The following is a 12,904-nucleotide window of genomic DNA, read 5'->3' on the forward strand; positions in this document are numbered from 1 at the left end:
TACTTAGCATCCATAACTTCATTGCATCACTTAGTGAGATTACTAGAGTATTGCACACTTAGTCATGTGGATTAGGGATATGAAGCATGTAGCAAACCACTGAGAATTGTGTGTTGCGTGAGTATGTGAGTAAACCTTATTTTCTTAGTGTCAAGCTAACGTAACGCTTGTCTATGAGTAAAGTTAGCAACAACTAACTTTCCGGGAGGGTAAGTGGTTGGTCGCATTAAGCAATGTAAGCTATTGTTCACTAGAGATAGGAATAATCTTATGTCAGCCAAGTTTATGTGGTTACCTTGTTTTATGAGCGCATCATTCATCATTTAGGCATACTTGAGAGAGTAGTCTAAAAACCAAATCTAAGACTCGAGAGAGCGGATTGGAATGTGTAAGCAAGAATGGGGAACTTAGAAATAAGCTCTGTTTGCTGTCACACAGCGTATGCACACTACGGAGAGGATATTGCATGCATCCAAAAAGTAGGATACGGTGGTATACGGCCAGCACGCTCATGTGGCGAGAGCACGTGAGTGGGTTATGGAGGTTTAGGCAGGCATAGGCTTCCCGGCACTATCGCATATACATCGCATACGTCCTAGAATTAGGCTCAAGTGTGTGTAGCATGATCGCATAGCTTGCGTTGACTAAGGTTGCCCTTGCGGTCACTCTTAAGAGCTGCAATGAAGACATCTCCACATTTTATCTACTTATCCATCCATTTACTTCCTATCAATAGTTGTCGTGTCTCTACCTCTCATTCATATTCTCATTGCGTTGTCTGTTAGTTAGAAGTAAGAGTAGTGTTAGCTTAGCAACCCCTCCATCATTCTTTTATTCAACCACCGCATGCACATTACCGCATTCATCTAGCTACAAGTCCCTGAGTTCGACCTCGGATCACTCAAGAAACTTGCGTTTGCGTTATACTTGGCGTGAGCACAAGAAAACTTATGACAGGATGCATGGTCATCGCATATATTCATTGACGCATAGTCATTCTAACGCATGATAATCAACGACATTAAGGACATGCTAGCATATTGCATCCACGAAATTTTAGTTGTTAAGTAATTGACATCTAATTTTCCGTCATCACAACTCTCTCCCTTATATCATATATAATTGAATCATATATAATTAAATTCCCTCTTATTAATTTGAACAATTCAAATTAACCCAAAAATTGATTCTCAACTAAATCCTTTTGAGCTACCAAGGGGACCTTATGGACTTGTAGTTTGAAACTCCAACGATACATGAATAATTAATTAAACTCTTTAATTACATTATCCACCATCCTTTAACTGTCGGGCACTCCACTAAAGACTGACAACTGCACTTTTCTACTACAGATATATTTTTGTGTCTATTAGATATAACCAATCAACAGTACGATGACCCTTCACAAATTACTCGTAAGTACAACTAGGCCAAATTATCGTTTTACCCCTGTAGTTACATCTAATCCTTGAGTACTACTGATCCCTCTAATGAACAATAGATCATAGTCCCATTATGACTAAACCCCTTTCGGGCCAAGAAAGGGTATGGCGCCACATTGTTCGAGACCTGAAATCAACCCTTAGGGAGAAATTTATCTACTTACCCCTGCTTCGGGAAAGGAGTGAATTCCATCTTGTGTACTTGAGTTCCCAGCTCCTCAATCAGATGAATCTCCAAAATGGTAGGCTTGTTGAGTCGGCGATCTGGCCACTCTCACCCATACAAATCAAAGGACCACTCTTATAGGCAAGATTGTTCACAACTCACTCAGGATTAAGGTCATGTTACCTATAGTCATCCTAGTGAAATGAAAGTCTCTATTATGAATGGCGTTATATAATGAGAATAAATATTTCATGGTTCGGTCTTATACAAACTCCTTTGTATAGAATATCCTCACTCACATGTCTAATATTAGATGGTTCGGTCTTATACAAACTCTTTTGTCTAGTGAAATGAAAGTCTCAGATCATTTGTAGCACTTTACAACATTGTAACACCTACAAAGCGAGCCATACTCGTAGTGTCATCAGGATAAGGTACCCAGCCTTATCCATATACTATAGACTATTTAAGTTATCACTTAAACATGATCCATCTATATGTCTCCACAAACATATTTAAGTTACAACGATAACTGTGGATGTTAGTTTATTGGTTTGAGGTTAATGCAACTAAAATATCATATATTTCATAGACAAAGTGAATAAAATATCAAATATTATTAATCACAGACATGTTTGTTCATACAAGGTTTACAAACTATAGGACCCTATAAGATTTAGGGCATCAACCTTAACAGGTATAACTTTTTGTTCAAGTAAGAATTCCATCCCCAACTTTACGTCAAAATCATCCATTTTAATAATTACGAAATCGGCAAGGCCTTTCCAATCCCCTAGTTTCACTGGCGTTCTCTTCACTATTCCTGTAATAGGTAGGATTGTGGAGTTCATGACTTTCATTTTCCCAACGTCTCTTTCCCAGGTTAAGTTCAGACAATGAGCCTCTGTTTCAGTCATGAAGTTGTGGGTTGCCCTAGAGTTGACCATGGTACTCTTGGTCGATCTTTGGTTGACTCATGCTCCACATACATGAGCCCTCGTTTCAATGGTTCCTTTGTCTCCCTCATCTTCTTCTAGAGAGCGGACAAGAACTTCAACGCTTCCATCTTAGAATTGCCATTCTCTTCAGTCTGCTTGGTTCCAAGCTCGGCCTTTTTGACCTTGTCTTATGTGCTCGAGGCTAATGTGGCTTGGAAGGAATTAAAAGTAGTTTGATTCAGGCATTCACCTGCTCGGTGTGGTCCTCTACATATGTAGAAGGGCAGAGGGCGATTGTAGTTGTTATAATGTTGTGGCAGTCCTTGCCAATTGTTCCCGATTTCTGTTGGAAGGGCTTACGATTTCCACTTATGTTCTTATCTTCTCCCCCAGGTTTGGGAGGACTTGAACAACTATTTTTGTTTCCTCTATTTGAGGAAGTTGGCTGCTTTCTCACATCTTGAGAGTCCATACTGAGGTCATATAGTCATTTCGCTGCCGCATAGGCACAAGAGAGGTTTTGTACTCTCTGTTCATACAGCTTCTTTTTTGCCCATGATTTTAACCCTTCGACAAAATAGAAAACTTTTTCTTTCTCGGACATGTCGCATATGTCCAACATAACTCCCGCAAATTACTTCATATAATCTCGGATGTTGTCTGTATGTTTCAGTTCTCGAAGTTTTAGTCGGGCCAAAATTTCGACGTTCTCAGGAAAGAACTGCGAACGAAGTTGTTGTTTCAATTTATTCCAAGTATCTATCGTGTAACGCCCTTCTTGCATGTCCATAAATCGTGATCCCCACCACAATTTTGCATCTTCAGCTAGATGTATGGTTGTTAGTGTGACCATTGATTCCTTTGTCACGGCGTTTGTCGCCTTGAAGTATTACTCAAGATAAAGGATAAAATATTCTAAGGCCTTCACATCCCGCACCTCATAGAAGGGTTTTGGTTCCGGGATCTTTATCCTGTTCACTTGGATTGCTCCCCTTGTGGAACTTGGTTCTCTACAACTCGAATAGTGAGATTCACCTTCGCACTCACATCTGCAATCTCAACTCTGACAACGTCAAGGGCCGATCGAAAATCTTCTAAAAGATCAATTACCATATGGATTATTACTTTCTAGGAGCCGTCTAACTCTTCGACATGCTCCTCTATGTGGGCAACAAAGCTTGTCGAGCTATCTCCACACTTAAAACTGCCAGATCGTGGAATGTTTATTTCTAGGGTCTCAACCTTCATCATCAATTTTTTTATGGGTAACCTGTCTAGGCGGCCAACTATCGCATCAATTCCGTTGGCTTTCTCGGAAACTTTTCGCAAACAAGTTTCCAAAAAACTAATACTATCAGGAACTTCTCTTAGCTAGAGCATTTTCTCTTCCATCTCTACCAGCCTATTCGCTTGAGACTTGTTCAAGTTCTTTGTCGCCGACATGATTACTGATTTGTCCTTCTGTGAGTCGACTTGGATCTGATACCAATTGTCACAATCACACTCTCGTAAGGGTCTCAACGAGATTGTACGGTACTTGTTCTTGCCTTTGAACAAGTCAGTCAATCCAAATCTGAATAGCCGATGGCACAATGGGCATTTCTCACAACCTCCACCCTCGTTCTTGAGAAAAGGTTTTAGAAAACGGTTTTAGAGGAAAAAGTTTTTGCAAACGTTTGAAAACATGATTAAGCAATGAACATTCTGAAGGAACTCTTAACAAAGATCATCCATGAGCACGTTCGGATCTTTCCGATTTCATTGTGACTGAAATACAACACATACATTATAACATATAGTTATGCAAATTAACACTAATTAACGGCATGCTTTGATAAATAAAACATAAGGGAATGAGTTCTCATACCAGTTGAAGACTCTCTTCAAATATTGAACTCAAAGCAGCAGAAGAACCTCTACACGAACTCTATCGCCCAGCAAAACAGTCGGCTATGGCAGCACGATCGTCTACACGATCTGGGCAGCAACACAAACAAGTAAGAAGTGGGGACGACACCACCAGTTGGAGCTCTTGGTATTCTCGGAGTGAGAATCTAAAATGTGGTCTTTGGTGAATTTGGTAGAGATAGGAGGAAAAACAGATCGTGTAGACAATAAGCAAGTGGGAAAGAAAGGGTTATCATATAGTAGGGATGCTTATCGTTTAGATAAAGCTACACGATCGTGTAGGTTTTACTAAGCGATCGTCTAGTAAAATGTATACGATCGTTTAGACGATGAGACTCTATCGTATAGGCTCTCAAGCTAGGCAATCGTTTATGTTTTCACACTGATTGCGAATTTTTGAACTTTTTACAAAATGAAACCAATTTTTATTTTATTCATCGGTTACATAACCGAATGCGGTTACTCCCACTAACACATGATTGAGGAGAATAATTCGGTCAATTATCTTAAAATTAACCAATTTAATAATAAATGAATATAATCATATTATATTCTTACCCTATAGTTTAATATCACATATCTACTATAGTAATTTCTCCTCCACTTGATATAAATCATATTTATATCTAATTTCCTCCAAAATATTGTATATCATACATTTAGCCAATTATATCATATATAATTAACCAGTCCAATTATATCATATATAATCAAACTCCCTCTTGTCAATTTGAACATTTCAAACTGACTCAAATACTGATTCTTAACTTTATCCAACTACCTAGGGGACCTAATGGACCTATGGCTCGAAGCTCCAACGATACGTGAATAACTGACTAAACTCTTTAGCCACAAGATCCACCATCCGTTAACTGTCAGACATTCCACTAAAGACCAACAGTTGAACTCTTCTTACAACAGATATATTTCTGTGTCCATCGAATATTACCAATCATGAGTACGATGACCCTTCACAGATGCTCGTAAGTACAACTAGGCCAATTTACCGTTTTACCCCTGTAGTTACATCTTACTCCTTAAGTACCACCGATTCCTCTAATGAACAATACAACATAGTCCAACTATGTGTGAACACCTCTCGGGCTAAGAGAAGGTGTGTGGCGCCACATCGTTCAAACCCTGAGATCAGCCCTTAAGAGAGCTATCTATCTATTTACCTCTGCCTCGGGGAAGAAGTTAATTTCATATTGTATAGCTGAGTTTTCAGCTCCCAAATCAGACGAATCCCCAAAATGGTAGGTTTGAATCGGCGACCTGGCCACTCGCACCCATACAAATCAAAGGACCGCCTTCAATGGTAGGAGTTCCGAACTCACTCAGGATTGAGGTCATGTTACCTATGGTCATCCTAGTGAAGTGAAGTCTCTATCATGAACGATGTTATATAACGAGATGTTAACACTTCGTGATCAGGTCTTATACAAACTCTTTGTATAGGATGCCCCCGCTCGCATGTCCCCTACACAAATAATCAGAATCAGACCATCTGTGACAAGTCACAACATTTATGACCATTCCACAAAGCGGACCGCATCTGTAGCGTTACCAAGATAAGGTTTCTCTCCTCTATCCATATACTACTGACCATTTTGGTTATCACTCAAGACATGATCCACTTGTATGTCACCATACATGCTTAAGTTACATACAGATAACCAGAGATTTTATGTTTATTGGTTTGTGATAAAGAAAATAAAACATACAACTGAGCAAAATCAAGATGTGAAGTAAATATCATATATTATACAACACAGGTGTTTGTACAATCAGTTTACAAACTATAGGACACGAAACTTTAAGGCATAAACCCCAACACATTAATCGTACAGCTAGAAAGCAATAAGCAACAACACGGCTTTATAGCATACAACTCACAGGTATGTGATGACGAAAATTAGTGAACGCAATTGTGCGATGCATGTCTTAAGTTATGCATTAATTCTCATGCGTCGGTGGTCATGCGTTGGAATGAAAGTATGCGTTACTCTTATATGCGATGACCATGCGTTCCTGTCACAAGTTTTCTTGCGCTTGCACCAAGTATAACGCGAACACAAGTTTTCTTGCGCTCGCACCAAGTATAACGCGAACACAAGTTTCTCGGGTGATCTGAGGGTGAACTCAGGGACTTGTAACTAAATGTATGCGGTGATGTGTTTGCGGCAGATAAATAAAAGAATGATGGGGGGTTTTAAGCTACAAACTACTCCTACTCCTGACTAACAGACAAAGCATTGGAAGTATGAATGAGAGGTAGAGACACGGTAACTGTTGACGCTTAGTAAAATGCATGGAAAATAGATAAAATGTGAGGATGTCTTCATCGCAACCCTAAGCTTGACCGCAAGGGCAACCTTAGCCAACACAAGCTATGTGATCATGCTACACACACTTGTGCCTAACTCTAAGACACATGCGATGTATATGCGCAGTGTCGAAAGCCCTTATTCCTAAGTCTCTATTCCTGCTCATGTGCTCCCATACATAAACAAGATGACCGCATACCACCGTATCCTACTTCTTGGACGCATGCAATATCCTCTCCGTAGGGTGCATACGTTGTGTAATAGCAAATAGAGCTTATTCCTAAGTTCCCCATTCTTGCTTATGTGTTCCAATCCGCTCTCTCAAGTCTTAGATTTGGTTTTTAGACTACTCTCTCAAGTATGCCTAAATGATGAATGATGCGCTCATAAGACAAGGTAACCGCATAAACTTGGTTGACGTAAGTTATTCCTATCTCTAGTGAATACTTGCTTACATTGCTTGATGCGACCAACCACTTACCCTCCCGGGCAGTTAGTTGTTGCTGACTTTACTAATAGACAAGCGTTGCATCTGCTTATAGACAGGCATTGCTATAACTTCACACTAAGCAAATAAGGTTTTCTCACAACACTCACGCAACTTACACCTCTCGGTGGTTTGCTACATGCTTCATATTCCTATGCCGCATGATTAAGTATGTGATACTCTAGTAATCTCACTAAGTGATGCAATGAAGGTTAAATATGCTAAGTAGTGAAGATGGAGATGGAGTCGAAGGAAATTATAGAAATGCATTATTCACAAAATGTATTAATTTCTTAAGGCATAATGTAATACAACACAATATATGAAAGAAGAGAAATGGAAAAGGCTAGCTGGGTGGTGCCATGGAAGGGTGGTGGAGTTGACTCTCTCGAGATCTAACTCCGGCGAAGGCTCCAGTCATCACTCGGAATGGATGAAGGAGATGAAGAACTCTCAAGCTTTCCTCTCACGCGTTCGTCTGGATCACAAGGATCCATCTGAAGGTAGAAACTTGAATGATTTGAAATTTTGCTCACCGGCTTCTATTTATAGAGCTTGATCGCCGACAGCATTAATGGACCTGCTCTGATTCTGACCTTTACGGCGCGTTGGTCCTTTTCTGAATTCTCTGCTGCTAACGGCGTGGTAGGTGAAATGTCAACATCATCTTTTGATTTTCCCGAGATATGCATTAATGTTTCTATTCCACCAACTTTGCGGTCATCCCACTATTATGGTTATCATTGTGTAGCCGCAATCTTGCAATGACCGCATTCGCTTGATTACCGCAACTTCTATACGATGACTGCAATCGCTTGACGATCGCAACTCCTATGCGATGAACGCATGCGGTTGATTACCGCAACACCCATGCGTTAAACGTATGCGTTCGCCTTTGCGATGGAGAATTTCTCCGCATGCGGTCGTCTATGCTATAGCCCGGCTTCCGCGTCTGCGTTTGCTTCCTGCGTTAGCTACAAAGATAGACAATTGAACGCATAATAAAGCATAATAGTGGGTTAGCCAAGATTCTTAATGCTGAACGACGCAAACTCATTTTTCATGAATTTCTAACATAACTGCCGCATATTCTATTTAACAGCCTTCATAATTCTAAATAAAAGACCTAAGATGACGTGCATTTTTGCCCGTCATCAGTATGAGAATATGATGATTAGTCTTACCCCCATATAGTACACTCTGAGCAATTTTGTGACTCTCACCCTTGCATATAGACATAAGTAAGCGGTCACTTACAACAAGATGAATTAATAAGGCAAACTAACTTAAAAAATGAAATACATAAAATGAAAGCATGATAAAAAGGGGTTGAAATGGGCATGTGGCCATGGGCAACAAGCTCTGGACAAGCATGATCGTGACCCTCTGCTTCTCCAATTTCATTCTTCTTTAATTCTCAGCCCTAGAACATCGACAAGCTCCAAGATTTGAAGTTCAAGATTTCAACCAATCCAATGCCGACTTGATTTTTTGTTAGCTGTTTTTTTATTATTCAACTTGATTTCGACAAGCCACAGTTTTGATTCCAATTTTTTTACTATAATTTCATCCTTCTGTTCATGATTGTGGCAGTGATTTTAGTTTAGGTTTCGATATTTATGCACTAATTTTAGGTTTCGAATTTTTAGCATGATTTGTTTTGATTTTTCTACTTTTGATTCCAATTTTTTACTTGAATCTCGTCCTCTTCTTCGCAAATTATGCTTTGTTTTTTGTTTCGATTTTTTTTATTCAGATTTTTTTGCTTCGATTTTATCCTTCTGTTCATGATTGCCTGGTGATTTTAGGTTTCGATATTTATGCACTGGTTTTAGGTTTTGATTTTTAAGCATGATTTGTTTCGATTTTTCTGCTTTTCATTCTGATTTTTTGCTTGAATCTCGTCCTCTCCTTCGATTTTTTGGTTTTTTTCATCTTTCTTGATCTTCCTATTTTTTGCAATAATAAAAAAACAAGCCATTAGATGGCATTGAACAAAAAATGGATCAAATGCAATTAGAAGCCAATTAAATGACAATCATAAAGTAAACATATATCAATCACAACGCAATCAATTGACTATCAGAAGTATGAAATAGTTGAGAAAGAATAGAAGGCAATAAGATGGTAATTGGTTGACGATCACATGATGACATTAGGAACTAAGAAAATCATAAGACAAATTATATGATAACAATTGACTAACAATCAAATAGTGATATTATAGAAGACATACACTATTAACTAAGAAAACTAAAGGATAATTGGATGGTAACCGAAAGATAATCATATGGAAATCAGCATGCTATTAGGTAAGTACTAACTTATTTAAAAAGTCAGAAGCTAATCAGATATCAATCACATGGTAATCAGATGATAATCTTAGTAACTTATACACAACAATTATTCCAATAAAATAAAATGCAACAAAAAGTAAAAGGAAAAAATCTATTACATGGTAATCAGATAACACATAATAGAAAGCACAAACTATGTGACTAACAATGTAAGGTAATCATAAGGAAATCAACAGGCTAGCAAATGCATATTAACTTATTTAAAAAACCAGAAGATAATAAGATATCAATCGCATAGTAATCGGATGACAATCTCAGTTATTTCTACACAACAACTATTTCAATAAAATAAAAAGCAATTGAGAGTAAAAGGAAGAAATCTATTACATAATCATAAAGGAGTTAAAATCTAAAACAGTATTTGTTAGACATCTTTTCAAAAGAAAGAAGTTACATGCAATAAACTATTCCAATGATGTATATAAAAACTAGTATACTAATCTAAAAATCTCACCTCATTCTTTTTACACTTGAAGCAAAAATAATTACCCTAATCGGAGAAGTATAATAAGAAGTAAATCACTGTGGGAGAATTAGACGAGTAAAAAGAAGAAATAAGAGGATAAGATGGAAGAAATTGGAGAAGGAAGAAGAGGAAATCAGAGGAGGAAGAGGAAGAAACCGAAAGAAGAAGAAATCAGAGGAAGAAGAGGAGAAATCAGTGTTGAAGAAATTAGAGTTGGAAGAAGAAATTGGTGTCTGACAAAATCGGAGTTGGAAGAAGAAGTTGGTGTTAACGTTGAAATCAAACTAGTAGCGAAATCGAAGTTGGAAAACACTAGTGTTGGAAGAAGAAGTGGAAGAAATTGTTGATGGAAAATTAGAGAAGAAGTTGAAATCAAACCCTAACGTAAAGATGGAAATCGTGTAAATTGATTCAAATATGTATGGACATTTTGGAATTTTCTCACAATCATCGAATTTGGGTTGGGCACTTGAAGATTTTGCTATTTTTGCAAAATCATACAAGATTGTATACGAGCTTAATATTAATAAAAAAAAAATTACTATTCCTGCCTTGTAATGTTATTTCTAATAGATTTGTTAATTTTTTACAATATTTAATTGTCTCGAGATCTCCCATACACAAAATTAAAGTTCGAAGGACATTAAATATTGAATAACTTGTTACATACAAATTTAATTTATTTAATACTATGTATGTATATATATACGGAATTCAAAAAATAGAATACGAAATTGGGGATTTTTGTCACGCGAGGGTGACTGGTTCACACGTCAGAATTCACGTGGCTCATAGATTCTCCAAAATGGAGCTTGGGCCCACAGATCCACTTCATTTCCAGTTTTGGGCCGTATTGAAGGCCCACTTCACATGATTCTCACTTCAAAAGGCAATGGGATAACACCCCACAAGGCCTAAAGGTCCTTCCAATATTTATTTCAATCAATTTTTCACTCATTCTCTCTCTATCTCTGAAGCCAATATGAAATTTATATATATTTCATATATGGTTTACAAAGCATTCATTCAATCTCTAATTTACAAACTGTATTCAAATATTTTCAAATAGCTAACAAATATAATTAAAATAATCATGAATTCGTAAAAAAAAAAAAAAAAAAAAAACCAATAAATTGATACGTAAAATCAATATAAATAGAAAATAAAGTTTCATTAAATTCATTTTCTCCTCAAATTTCAACAAATAAATCTATTTTCTCTAGGGATATGAAAAATTTCTCTCATTCTCACATTGTCTCTCCAGTCGCCCACCACATTTATTCTAGTCCGAAAAATCCATTAGATTTTATATACGAAAATATAAAAAAGTTTGGACAATTAAATTTATAATAATCCCATTATCATCTACGTCTTTATTTAGAATTTTTTTAAAAGTTTTTTTATATCCTTCGAAAAGGCAAAAAAATTCATCACCAACCGAGGATTCTATATTGATATGCTTCAATGACCTCGGATCATTTTCAAAAATACAAATGGCTGCTTACTATCATTAAAAAAAAAAAATCGACTGTAACATAATTCAATAGATCGAAATACTATCTTTTTTAACGAATATTATACTATAGAAAATAAAGTATTTTAATGTAAGCACAATAAAAAAATTCGAGAAACGTGTCAAACCGAGCATAACTCAATTATCATACGAATGTGCTAGAAACTACGAAACCTAGGATTCGAATCCTTCTATTCTATATAGTACTAAAAAAAAGAAGTCCATAAACGTAATTTTAATGTCAGATTTTTTTAAAAAAAATTAATTAATGGAAAAAGTGATAAATGATTTATGCAAAACGTTCCAAGTTGATGAGCGTTACAGTGACTCTATTGACATATTCCCATTCTGTAGAGAGCATGTTCGGATTTTGCTTGTTATTAACGATGAAATAAATCTATTTAAAAAAAAAAAAAAAAAATCTTAGATCCCGTTTGATAATTATTTTATTTTTTATTTTAAAAAATTAATTCTATAGCACTACTTCCACTTCCAAATTTCTTAAATTTGAGAACTAAAAAAAATTAGCTCTAAAAAAGTTTGTGTTTTTAAATTTGGCTAAGAATTTAATTATTATAAGAAACATTGATGAAATGGATTTAATTTTAAAAAAAAAAAAACTCACATGATTATGGGCTCTAATTTTCTTCATTGAATATCTGTTTTATAGATGATAAATTTGACCGAAGAATTTTGAATAAATTTAAAAATTCAAAATCTAATTGAATAGCATGTTTGGCCTCTATTTTGTTCTTTTTTTCCTGCATATTATTTATTGTATAATTCAAAATTAAGGATGAGGAAGACATCTCTATCTCAAGGGCTATTATCAATCTTCAATCTCATTCTTCTTCTTGATAAACACTATTTTACTTTTATTTTTATTTAAAAAAAACAAATTTATTCATTAACATTTCTCCCTTTTAAATCTAGTTTAATTATTAATATTAGAATAAATATTGAATTCTATTTTTCCAAATGTAAAACAAACAAACAAACCAAATAAATAGCAATCGTTTTATTTTTGGAAAAAAATTGAAATATATTAACCAGCTAAGAAGTTTTGGCAGTTAACAAATTTACAAGCTTTGAAGTCTACAATTTATGCTTTATTATTTCATAATCAATTGATTGTTTTTATTTACCTGCACATCAAAATCTTAGGTTATTAGTTTAATTCATAAGAGATTTATGTTTACCAAAAAAATATCAAAGAATCTATAATATATAGGTAAGATTTGGAATTCATCAAATAACCGTCATCTTTGATTTACATAGATGAGAATAACTTCAATAACTT

At 35.9% G+C, this 12,904-nt stretch overlaps 1 long non-coding RNA gene across 1 annotated transcript; it reads right to left on the reverse strand.

Moving 5' to 3' along the window:
• Positions 1-7,511: 7,511 nt before the first annotated feature.
• On the reverse strand, positions 7,512-10,477 carry LOC150036552 (uncharacterized). Its single transcript, XR_016529002.1, has 2 exons — positions 10,080-10,477; positions 7,512-8,242 (listed from the first exon to the last, which is right to left on the reverse strand). It is a non-coding gene; the product is annotated as an uncharacterized LOC150036552 (long non-coding RNA).
• Positions 10,478-12,904: the final 2,427 nt, after the last annotated feature.

Source organism: Benincasa hispida, chromosome 4, assembly GCF_027475165.1.
Source record: "Benincasa hispida cultivar pf3 chromosome 4, pf3_genome.v1.1, whole genome shotgun sequence".
NCBI lineage: Eukaryota > Viridiplantae > Streptophyta > Magnoliopsida > Cucurbitales > Cucurbitaceae > Benincasa > Benincasa hispida.